The 12402-nt window shown below is 42.2% G+C and overlaps 1 pseudogene; it reads right to left on the bottom strand.

Annotated features, from left to right (window-relative positions):
* Nucleotides 1–613: 613 nt before the first annotated feature.
* On the bottom strand, nt 614–6272 carry LOC144377509 (uncharacterized; annotated as a pseudogene).
* Between the last annotated feature and the right edge of the window lie 6130 nt (nt 6273–12402).

Below are 12402 nucleotides of genomic sequence, written 5' to 3' on the forward strand. Positions count from 1 at the left end.
GCCCCTGTATGTTTACATCCTTATGACTTACAGAAGAAGTCGGTTTTTCCCCCACACAGCCATGACTGTTTGTGGCTTTGATAGTCCGCCGGGCAAACATAGTAATCTAGGTTAGCCAACCTACATCTGACTCGCCTGTCCCTACATCCATAATGTTTGTTTCTATTATTTATGGTATGGAAGGGATTTAATGTAATTTTAGTTGGATCCTCTTTATCAGGGATACCCAATAGGAAAGACCTATAGCCAACTGACAAATATCTGGGTGGAGAGATGGCCATCAGGTCCCTAAGGGGGCTGTATGTGAGATAGATTATACTTTCTGTCCAGTAGGGTTTATGATCAACCATCGCTGCTGAATGGGCTGATGATGGTTAGGACTACTGGTGGTCAGGGGGAGAATCTATAGCCCTATCCACACAGCAAATACGCAATTTGAGAGGGTTACCAGTCTTTTCCAATTTCCAGCCATAGTCTGGACAAGGCGCAGGCTTGAGACAAGAGGCATGGATCCAGGAAGTGATTCCATCTACCTTTACCACTGTAAATGTTATAAGTAGCACCTGGTATGGTCCTTTCCAGCGGGGTTCTAGGGATGACATCTGATGTCATCTTACATAGATGAAGTTTCCCACTTGATATTGGTGTGGAGTTCCTTCATCCCCAGGTTGGTAGGCAGTGGCCAGTTGTTTCCACAGGTATCGCTGGGTTCTTTTAAGAGCTTTAAGTCTGTCAAGTAAGGGGGTGTAAAAGGAATCGTTAGGTCTTAGAATTGGGGTCAGGTCCCTTATTGGAGGAGGGGCACCATAGAGAATTTCATAGGGGGTGAGGTTACACAAAGAAACAGAGGGAGTATTTCTTGTATGAAACAGTGCATAAGGCAGGAGCGTAGTCCAATCTTTTATGCTGGTCTCCAAGCTTAATTTTGACAAGGTCTCTTTAATGGTTCTATTTTTTTTACCTGTCCTGAGCTCTGGGGTCTATAAGCACAATGTAACCTCCAATTAATCCCCAGGGTCCTGGTTAACCCCTGACTTACCTGGGCCATTATCAGACCCTATTACCTTAGGCAGGCTGTATCTTGGAAAAACATCTTTCAGGATCTTCTTGACCACCATTTGCACCATTTCTTTTTTGGAGGGGAGGGGGAAAGCTTCAATCCATCCTGAAAATGCATCTACAAAGATTAGGAGATATTTTAGTCCATACCTTGCTGGCTTAATTTCAGTGAAGCCCATTTCTCAAAATTGTCCTGGTCTGGTTCCTCAAAGGCGCCTTCCTACAGGAAGCTTGGAGGAGTAAACATTAACCAATTGATAGACCCAACAGTCTTTTTTTACCCGTTCAGCTATTTCCTTTTGCTGTGAGCCGGTTAGTGGAAAACTCTGTTCTTGATCCTTCAGGAATGCCTGCAATTTCTTTGAACCAAGGTGAGTGAGTTGATGTACATTTTTAATGTAGTGTAGGGCTTTCTGAAATTGCAGGCTGGGCTCAGTAAAGTCGAGGAGTTCAGTGTCAGTGTCCTTATGTTCCCCCGGTGTGGAAAGTGTTAACATGGTTAATCCGTTTAGGGCTGCCAATTTAGCCTCTTCATTTGTCTTCTTGTTAGATGGGGGTGGTATCTGCACAACGGTTTGTTTTCTGGGCTCAGTGAGCCATTGTTTACCACCCCTAAGGGAATAGTCCAGGAAGATTACTTCCTCCTGGCAAATTTGGGCCTTTTTGGCAGAAGCTCTATACCCGAGTTGAGCAAGCTCGGATAATAGTGCTTGGGTCCCAGACTCACAGTTTTCTTTGGTATTGGCTACCAGTAGCAGGTCATCCACATATTTAAGCAGGGTGACTTCAGGGTGAGTAGTTCTGAAGTTGTTGAGATCTCTGTGGAGGGCTTCATCAAAGAGAGTGGGGGAGTTTTTGAACCCCTGTGGGAGTCTGGTCCAAGTTAGTTGACCAGACGTTCTGGTTTCTGGGTCTACCCACTCGAAAGCAAACAGCAACTGGCTATCTTTATGCAGAGGCAAGCAAAAGAAAGCATCTTTTAAGTCCAGGACAGTATACCATTTTTGCTCAGGGTTCAGGGTGCTAAGCAGATTGTAGAGATTAGGTACTGTGGGGTGAATGTTCTGCACTCTGTTGTTGGTCTCTCTTAGGTCTTGAGCGGGGCAATAGTCCCCAGTTTTTGGCTTTTTTTACTGGTAGCAGGGGAATGTTCCAGGCTGACTAACAGAGCCTTAGGACCCCTAAGGCCATATATTTCTGTATATGGGACCTTATCCCATCTTTAGCTTCTTTGCTCAGAGGATATTGTTTAATATTAATTGGGGAGGCTGAGGTTTTTAACTCCACTGTTATTGGAGGTTGTTTTACAGCTAGGCCTAACTTATCAGTTTCTGCCCAGGCATCTGGGTAATCTGTTATCCATTTCTGGGACAGCTTGCCTGTTTGATCAGTCTTGGGGGGTGTGAAGAGTTGATGTTTATCTTTTACTGACATAGTTAAAACCATGACTATAGGAGTTTTTACTGAATGATTTAGAAATTCCATTTGGGGGGCCTTCAGGGTTAAAAGTTATTCTGGCCCGGAGTTTGGTGAGCAGATATCTGCCCATCAAAGGGGCTGGGCATTCTGGGATCACTAGGAAGGAGTGATGGACTTTTCCTTTCCCCAGGTCCATGGTCCTCTTAGTTGTCCAAGCCTGATATTTACTGCCATTAGCCCCTTGAACTAGAGACTTTTTATTTGATAGAGGGCCCAATGGGGCCTTAAGGGCTGAGTATACTGCCCCTGTATCCACTTCAAAGTTTACTGGGGTTCCCTCCACTTCAAAAGTTACCCTGAGCCCCTACTTTTTAGTCATCCTCCAGAGTCAGAATGGCTGGCTGGCGTGGCTGTTTCTTTATAGGGCACTCTTTGGCCCAGTGTCCCTTTTTTTTCTCTACAGTAGGCACATTGATCTGAGGCCAGAGGTGGCTTCTGGTGTAGGCCCAGGTATCCTTTCTGTCTCCCTGTCTCTTAATTTCTGGCCTATTTGTTGTTGTGACCAGGACCTTAGTCAATGCCTTAGTCTGTTTTTTTTATCCTCCCTTTGCTCCCTTTCTTTCTCCCTCCTTTGTTCCTTCTCTTCCTTAGTTTGTCTCTTATAGTATACCTTCTCAGCTTTTCTGACCAAATCTCTCAAAGTCATCTTGTAATCCATCTAAGCGTTGTAATTTTCTTTTAATATACAGGGCAGCTTGCCCAATAAAGGCCATCGTAACAGATGCCTTTTGATCCTCTGCCTGAGGATCAAAAGGAGTATATCTCCTATATGCCTCCATAATTCTCTCCAGAAACATAGAGGGAGTTTCATTAGGCCCTTGAATAATCTCTCTTACCTTGGCCAAATTAGTTGGCTGTCTAGCGGCTGCTTGGAGACCCGCTATTAGAGCCTGGCGATAAGTGGAAAGATGCTCCCTTCCTTCAAAGGTGTTGGGGTCCTAGTTGGGTCGGTTCAAGGGGAAGTTGTGTCGGTCGCCCATCTGGTCCGAGGATTTTTTTTTTAGCTTCCAGGAGGATTATCTCTCATTCCTCTGTCATGAAGAGAGTGCCTAAGAGTTGTTGGCAGTCATCCCAAGTAGGCTGGTGTGAAAATGTCGGCAAGTTCTTTGAGTTTTTTTTTTTTTTTTTTTTTAGCTGGGCCAGTTTTCTCCAGGGGAGGAGGGGCTGTGTGTGCCTCGGGGAAGTCATCTGGAGGGTGTTGGGCCGGCTTAACCTCCTCCAAAGGTGGAGAAGCTGAGTCAGCAGCAGGAGAATCACTTAGAGAGTGCTGGGGGTTGGGGAACGAAGGTAGGGGATAAGGAAATGGAGGAGAATCCAGCAGAGTCAAATCTTGAACTCATGGAGAACAAAAGGTGGAGGAGAAGCAGAGGGTTTGAGAGATAGAATCGTGGGGGGAGGAGTAGGAATGGGGGCAGGGACAAGGAAAGACTTCACCCATGGAGAAGGAGATTTGCAGAGGTCCTGACAAGTTAAGATATATGGCTGTTGATCTGGATGGCTATGTGGTCCCAGCTGAAAGACAAAGACAATATCTCTGACTTTTTAAATTAGTGGGAAGGCCATCCGACTCCAAAGGTGGGCCATTCTGAGGCACAGAGAGTCTGCCAGGTCCAGCGCTGTACTGAAAAAGAAAGATTCTGAGCCCTTATGCGGACTTCAGTCCAGTGATCAAGGGTCAGGGACAGAGGCATGGAATGGCTCTGTCCCATAATGAAAGTTACTTGAACAAAGACAGGGACAATACAAACGTAACACAAACATGGACACACACAGTAAACGTGTAACACAAGTTTAGAGGCAAAGATTAAAAACAGACAGTGAATTCAACCTGAGAGAAAGAATTGCCGGCAAGACCAGACGAGTTGGCAGCAGAATATACCAGATGAGGGCACTTCCGTCCCTCCCAGATGGGGGTACCTCCGTCCCCCCCCCCAGAGTCTTTCAAAGCATCCCTTGAAAGACGTGGTCTGTAGCTTCTGTACACGTCTGTCCACCACCGCCAGGGAGAGCTGACGCTCTCCGCTAGCAACCACATTCTGCCAACCCAAACCGAAAAACCAGAAGGCTCTGAGAGCTCACGCTCTTCACTGAGCCAAAAACCAGAAGGCTCTGAGAGCTTACGCTCTCTGCTGAGCCAAAAACCAGACTCTGAGCGATCGCAAAGGAAAAACAAGGAGAAGAAGGAGGAGGAGAAGAAGAAGAAGAAGAAGAAGAAGAAGAAAAGGCGCCTTACTTATCCCCCCTAAAGGAGTCTTGTTGAGGTCTCCCTGTCCAGCGATGTGCAGTTCCCGGCCAATGCACCAAATGTAAGGGACCAGCGAAACGTCGGAGGAAGAGACCACAAGAGTGTCTTATGCAACAGCAGAAGGGAGGGTTTATTTGGAGACCAGCATGCTAGGGCCCAGAACTCTCTATAGCAAAGAGAGATAGAGCCCTGAGAACAGCTTAAGCAGAGCTTATATACTTTCCTTGGAGAGGGCAGGGAGGGAAGTTCATTGACGGGTCAGGGCGAGTGGGCAGTTTGCCTGCAACCAAGTGAGGGAGTGCATCCTGCAGTTTGGCAGTTGGGGACAGCACATTCTGGGAACAAGATTAGCAAACAGTTCACAGTTGGGGACAGCACATCCTGGGAACAAGAATTCAACAGTATTTTGTTAAGCATATAGAAAAACAGAGTGACAAGTACCTATTTAATTAACCTTTCAGAAGGAGACCCTCATTGTTATACAAAATTACATATAAGAGGAAGTGAGGGGAAAGGGGAAAAAAACAAGGGAGAGAAATGAATTACAGTAGATGGGGTAGAGAGAGAAGATGGGAGGGGAGGGGAGCAGGGATAGTAGAGAATAGGAAAGGCAACAAAATACAACAGACACTAGTATGGCAGTAGGTATAAACGTGGATGTGTAACTGATGTGATTCTGCAATCTGTATATGAGGTAAAAATGGGAGTTCATAACCCACTTGAATCAAATGTATGAAATAGATATGTCAAGGTCTATGTAATGTTTTGAACAACTAATAATAAAAAAATGATCAATAAATGGGATAGATTCTAACTAAAAAGCTTCATCTCAGCAAGGGAAACAATCAAAATGTGAAGAGAGAGCCTACAGAATGGAAGAAAATCTTTACCACATCTTTACCACATGCATCTCAGATATAGTGTTAATCCCAGGCATACAAAAAACTCAACACCATGAAAACAAATAACCCAATCAATAAGTGAGCTAAGGAACTGAAAAGACATTTTACAGAGAATAAATACAATCAATAAGCAAATATATGAAAAAATAAAGAGTTCTCTGATATTTTATCTCACTCCAATCAGAATGGCAATTATCAAGAATATAAGAAGTCTACTGTCAATCCATTGCCTCCCGCCATTGCTGGTCTGATACCACTGCTGGCAGCCTGAGTTTGCTTGGAGGTTTCTTTCTGGGTGCTACTGACATAAAAGAAACCTGCCCTTGATGCAACTGAAGCGAACACTGCTCCTGACCTCCAGAAAGGAGATCACCTGGTGACACTTGCCCCACAGCTGCAACCACTGCTGCTGACCCACTTTCTGATGCCAAAAACCATCACCACTACTGCTTCTACTACATCCTAGGGAACTGCTTCAGGGGAGACTTTAGGTTTGGGTGCAAGTGGCTGCATCCATGTTGGAACACCAGCAGGTCCTGAATGTCAGCAGGTTTACCACCACCAGAGTCTCTGTCTGGGGACTCCATCTGGCACCTGCAGGTTCATTGTAGAGGTGATGTAGGTTTAGAGGAGCCTAGCATCTTCCTGCTGAGAGTGATGGTGGCCCTTATCTTGCTGCTGAATCTCATGGTTGCTCCTTTGCATGAGTATATCCCTGGTGGTCTCTCTGCATTAGGAGTAGCATTGAGATCTTGGGACGGTAGCATGGCCAACCTTAGGTACCAGAACCCCATATTGGTGGGATAAAGACTGGGTTTGCAAGGGATGATCTGGATTTGGTGATCCCAAGAGATTTCAGAGATGGCTGAGAAACTGTTGAAACTGACAGAGACAGTTTGACTTTCCAGCAAGATTTATTTTATTTTTATTTTATTTTGTGATTCACTAATATCTCTACCATTTTGGAACAGGGTGTTTTTATGCATCAGTGTATGGAGGACAGTGATATAAGAATGTTTTTTGCATTTTTGTTGTATTTTTGTGTCTTTAATTTTTTCTCTTTCTTTGTATTCTTACTCTCTTGTCTATTTTATTGGATTTTCTTTCCAACTTTTCTCCCACCAACAGCCAAACTTTTGTTGACTTCTCTTCCACTCTTCCTGTGAACTTATAACTTCTCTCTCCTTCCTCTGCAAATATTGCCTACAACAATACCTCTGTTCTCTCATCTACCATTTGAAATGTAAATAATTTTAACAAATATTCTGTTTGTACTACAGATAGTAATTGAAATCATTTTTGTTTAATGCAAGAAAGCAGTAGATGCCTTAGTGGGAGCTACTAGGTTTAAGACTATATATTGTGCACACTGGGTGCTATTGAGATTGGTCTTACAAGTAAAGGAGGATTGCTGGAAAACTTAGGGACACTATAGGTGTACAAGGTAAAATTTAAATTGCCTTAGACACATACTTTGAGATGAGAAAATTCACTAGTAACATGGAAAAAAACAACGGAATAAAATGCCCCAAACAAACAAAGATGCTTCAACAACAAAAGCCACTGATAACACAGTAGAAGAAATGTCTAATAAGAAGTTCAGATTGTACATAGTTAAATTAATATGTGAAGTAAAGAATAGTATAAGAAGTGATATCGGCCAACTGTGGGACCCCGGAGATCCAGGCCCACTGATTCGTGCGGCCTGCCCTGCAGCTACACAAGGCGTGGTGCCCCAGGGAAGCCATTAATCAGCAAGCAGGGAGAGGCTCGGCTGCGATCAGCTGGAATCCCACCAGCCAAGCCCGCACTGACCCCCGGGCTGAGTACGGGAGTTTAGACGGGGAAGGAAGCGGTACAGTCCCATCCCCCACAGCGGACACTCCGCCAAGGCAATCAGCAGTCAGCATCTTGAACAGCTGAAATACCCACCGCCATTCTCCGACAGATCTCAACAACAAAACAGGTGTGTGGCACTCAGCCCATCCCCCATACATCGGGAACTTGCATAAAATCTCTCCTAGGCTTGCCGGGGGAGGGAGAATCAGAGTGAGCCTGCATAAAGACTAGGGGGGAACTAGAGGCACCTGACCTGCAACCCCCCCTACCCATCTGCAGCCAAAAGGAAACCTGTCTAGCTAGAGCTGGGGGAGGGGCAAGCAGGAAAAATCCAAAGGACAGAGTGCCTGGGATCCCAATTGCCAACTGTGGGACCCCGGAGATCCAGGCCCACTGATTCGTGCGGCCTGCCCTGCGGCTACAGAAGGCTAGCAGGAGAAACCAGGAGGCTAGAGGCAAGGCCCTCGAGACTGGGCAGCTGGAAATTGCAGGCCCGCCGGAGACAGTTCACCAACTGCCCGCATAGCTTGGCCGTAGGAGAACACCCGGCCGAAGGTGACCGATCACCCGCCCGCGGCCTGTGATACTGGGCGGCTGGATACCGCCTGCCTGCCGCGACTGGGAGCTGAAATCAAACAGAGACAGTCCAGTCACACCACCTCATCAGGACACCCCGGCAAGGAACTGGGGCCGGTCATAGCAAAGTAGTGTCGTCACTGGAGCTCGGACGTCGGATCTTCCTTCACAGTGGAATCCACGTCAGCAGGCATAGTTTAACAACACTAAGGAGAGGCATCAGAGTAATACAGAACCAAAACAAATCTATAAAAGAGAGCAGAAACACGACAATCAAATAGAGCTGGAAAGCAACGGGGACAACATGAGAAAACAAGGGAAAAAAGGAGTACAAACAATGCAAGACAACTGAATTCTACAAGAGGACATAGAAACATCAGAAGCAGGGATAGGGAAAGAACTCAAGGCATACCTAACTCAAATGGAAAGGAATATTAGAGAAGACATGAGACAGCAAGTCCAAGCAATAAAAATATATTTTGAAACTGAATTAAACAAACAAATTCAAATAGCAAAGAACGAGCTCTACCAGGAGATAGAGATCTTAAAAAAGAATCAAACTATAATCCTAGAAATGCAGGAAACTATAAACCAAATTAAAAACTCAAACGAGAATATTACAAAGAGACTTGATCAAGTAGAAGTCAGAACATCAAATAATGAAGACAAGGTTTATCAACTTGAAAAGAGTATAGTCAACACAGAAAAGATGCTTAAATCCCATGAGCAATCTATTCAAGAGATATGGGATGTCATTAAAAAAACAAATTTGAGAGTCATCGGGATAGAAGAAGGCACAGAGATTCAAACCAAAGGAATGGACAGCATATTAAATGAAATAATTGTAGAAAACTTCCCAGAGATGAAAGATGGAATGGATTGCCAAATCCTGGAAGCCTACAGGACCCCAAACATTCAAAACTATAATAGACCAACTCCAAGACACATAATTATGAAGATAGCCAACATACAGGACAAGGAGAGAATATTAAAAGCTACCAGAGAAAAGAGACAGATTACATTCAGGGGTAAACCAATTAGGTTAATGACTGATTTCTCAGCACAGACTTTGAAAGCGAGAAGATCCTGGAACAATGTATTTCAAACGCTGAAAAATAATGGATTTCAACCAAGAATACTGTATCCAGCAAAATTGAGCTTCAGATTTGACAACGAAATTAAAATCTTTCACGATAAACAAAAGCTAAAAGAATTTGCAGCAAGAAAACCAGCACTGCAAAGCATTCTGAGCAATATACTACAAGAAGAGGAACTGAAAAATAGTGCCCAAAACTAACAACAAGAGGTATCTCAGTAAAGGAGGAGGAAAATAACCAAAAAAGTAAAACTAGCCAAACTAAAATAAATAAATAAAGAAGCATGACTGGAAGTACAAATCATATCTCAATTGTAACTTTAAATGTTAATGGCCTAAACTCACCAATCAAGAGACATAGGCTAGCAACCTGGATCAAAAAAACAAATCCAACAATATGCTGCCTTCAGGAGACTCATATGATAGGAAAAGACATACACAGGCTGAAGGTAAAAGGTTGGGAAAAATCATACCACTCACATGGCCCTCGGAAGCAAGCAGGAGTGGCCATACTCATATCAAATAAAATCAACTTCAAACCTAAGTTAATTAAGAAGGATAAAGAAGGACACTATATACTGTTAAAAGGGACCATCCACCAACAAGACATAACAATTATCAATTTGTATGCACCAAACAATGGAGCTGCAATCTACATAAAACAAACGCTGCTCAAGTTCAAGAGTCAAATAGACCATAACACAATAATTATGGGTGACTTCAACACACCGCTCTCGCCATTAGACAGATCCTCTAGACAAAAACTGAATAAAGAAATTATAGAACTCAACAGCACAATCAATAACCTAGACCTAACTGACATATATAGAATATACCAACCATCATCAAGTGGATACACGTTCTTCTCAGCAGCACATGGATCCTACTCAAAAATAGACCATATATTATGCCATAAGGCAAATCTTAGTAAATATAAAAGTGTGGAGATAATACCATGCACCATATCTGACCATAATGGAATGAAATTGGAAATCAATGATAAAAAAAGGAAGGAAAAATCTTACACCACATGGAAAATGAACAATATGTTATTGAATGATCAATGGGTTACAGAGGACATAAAGGAAGAGATAAAAAACTTCTTAGAGTCAAATGATAATACAGACACAACATACCGGAATCTATGGGACACAATGAAAGCAGTTTTAAGAGGGAAATTCATATCCTGGAGTTCTTTCATCAAAAAAAGAAAAAACCAACAAATAAATGAACTCACACTACACCTCAAAAACCTAGAAAAGGAAGAACAAAACAACAGCAATTGTAGTAGAAGACAAGAAATAATTAAAATTAGAGCAGAAATAAATGAAATTGAAACAAAAAAAAACCATTGAAAAAATTGATAAAACTAAAAGTTGGTTCTTTGAAAAAATAAATAAGATAGACAAGCCCTTAGCTATGCTAACAAAAAGAAGAAGAGAGAGAACTCAAATTACTAATATACGGGATGAAAAAGGCAATATCACAACAGACACTACAGAAATACAGAAGATAATTAGAAAGTATTTTGAAACCCTATATTCTAATAAAATAGAATATAGCGAAGATATCGATAAATTTCTGAAGGCATATGATTTGCCCAGATTGAGACAGGAAGACACACACAATTTAAACAGACCAATAACAAAGGAAGAAATAGAAGAAGCCATCAAAAGACTACCAACCAAGAAAAGCCCTGGACCTGATGGGTTTACAGCGGAGTTCTACAAAACCTTCAAAGAAGAACTAACACCAATACTTTTCAAACTATTTCAAGAAATAGAAAAAGAAGGAGCTCTTCCAAATTCATTCTATGAGGCCAACATCACCCTGATCCCAAAACCAGACAAAGACACTTCAAAGAAAGAAAACTACAGACCAATATCTCTAATGAACTTGGATGCAAAAATTCTCAATAAAATTATGGCGAATCGAATACAAAAACATATCAGAAAACTTGTGCACCATGATCAAGTAGGATTCATCCCTGGGATGCAAGGCTGGTTCAATATATGGAAATCAATACATGCTATTCACCACATCAATAGGCTTAAAGACAAGAACCATATGATCATCTCGATAGATGCAGAAAAAGCATTTGACAAAATACAACATCCCTTTATGTTCAAAACATTAGAAAAACTAGGGATATCAGGAACTTACCTCAACATTGTAAAAGCTATATATGCTAAACCTCAGGCTAGCATCATCCTAAACGGAGAAAAACTGAAGGCATTCCCTCTAAAATCTGCAACAAGACAGGGATGTCCTCTATCACCACGTCTATTCAATTTAGTTCTCGAAGTACTAGCCAGAGCAATTAGACAGACAAAAGAAATTAAAGGCATAAAAATAGGAAAAAAAGAAATTAAATTATCGCTATTTGCAGATGACATGATAATTTACTTAACAGACCCAAAAGGATCTACAAAGAAGCTGCTAGAGTTAATAAATGAATTCAGCAAAGTGGCAGGATATAAAATCAACACGCACAAATCAAAGGCATTCCTGTATATCAGCAACAAAACCTCTGAAATGGAAATAAGGAAAACCACTCCATTCACAATATCCTCAAAGAAAATAAGATACTTGGGAATCAACCTAACAAAAGAGGTGAAAGATTTATACAATGAAAACTACAGAACCCTAAAGAGAGAGATAGAAGAAGATCTCAGAAGATGGAAAAATGTACCCTGTTCATGGATAGGCAGAACTAACATCATCAAAATGGCGATATTACCCAAAGTTCTCTACAGGTTTAATGCGATGCCAATCAGAATCCCAAAGACATTTCTTGTAGAAATAGATAAAGCAATCATGAAATTCATATGGAAAAACAAAAGACCCAGAATAGCAAAAGCAATTCTAAGCAGGAAGTGTGAATCTGGAGGTATAGCGATACCAGAGCTCAAACTGTACTACAAAGCAATAGTAACAAAAACAGCATGGTACTGGTACCAAAACAGGCAGGTGGACCAATGGTACAGAATAGAGGACACAGAGACCAATCCACAAAGTTACAACTATCTTATATTTGATAAAGGGGCTAAAAACATACAATGGAGGAAGGATAGCATCTTCAACAAATGGTGCTGAGAAAATTGGAAATCCATATGCAACAAAATGAAATTGAATCCCTTTCTCTCGCCTGCCACAAAAGTTAACTCAAAACGGATCAAGGAGCTAGATATAAAAACAGAGACACT

This window comes from Ictidomys tridecemlineatus, chromosome 5, assembly GCF_052094955.1.
Source record: "Ictidomys tridecemlineatus isolate mIctTri1 chromosome 5, mIctTri1.hap1, whole genome shotgun sequence".
NCBI classification, from domain to species: domain Eukaryota; kingdom Metazoa; phylum Chordata; class Mammalia; order Rodentia; family Sciuridae; genus Ictidomys; species Ictidomys tridecemlineatus.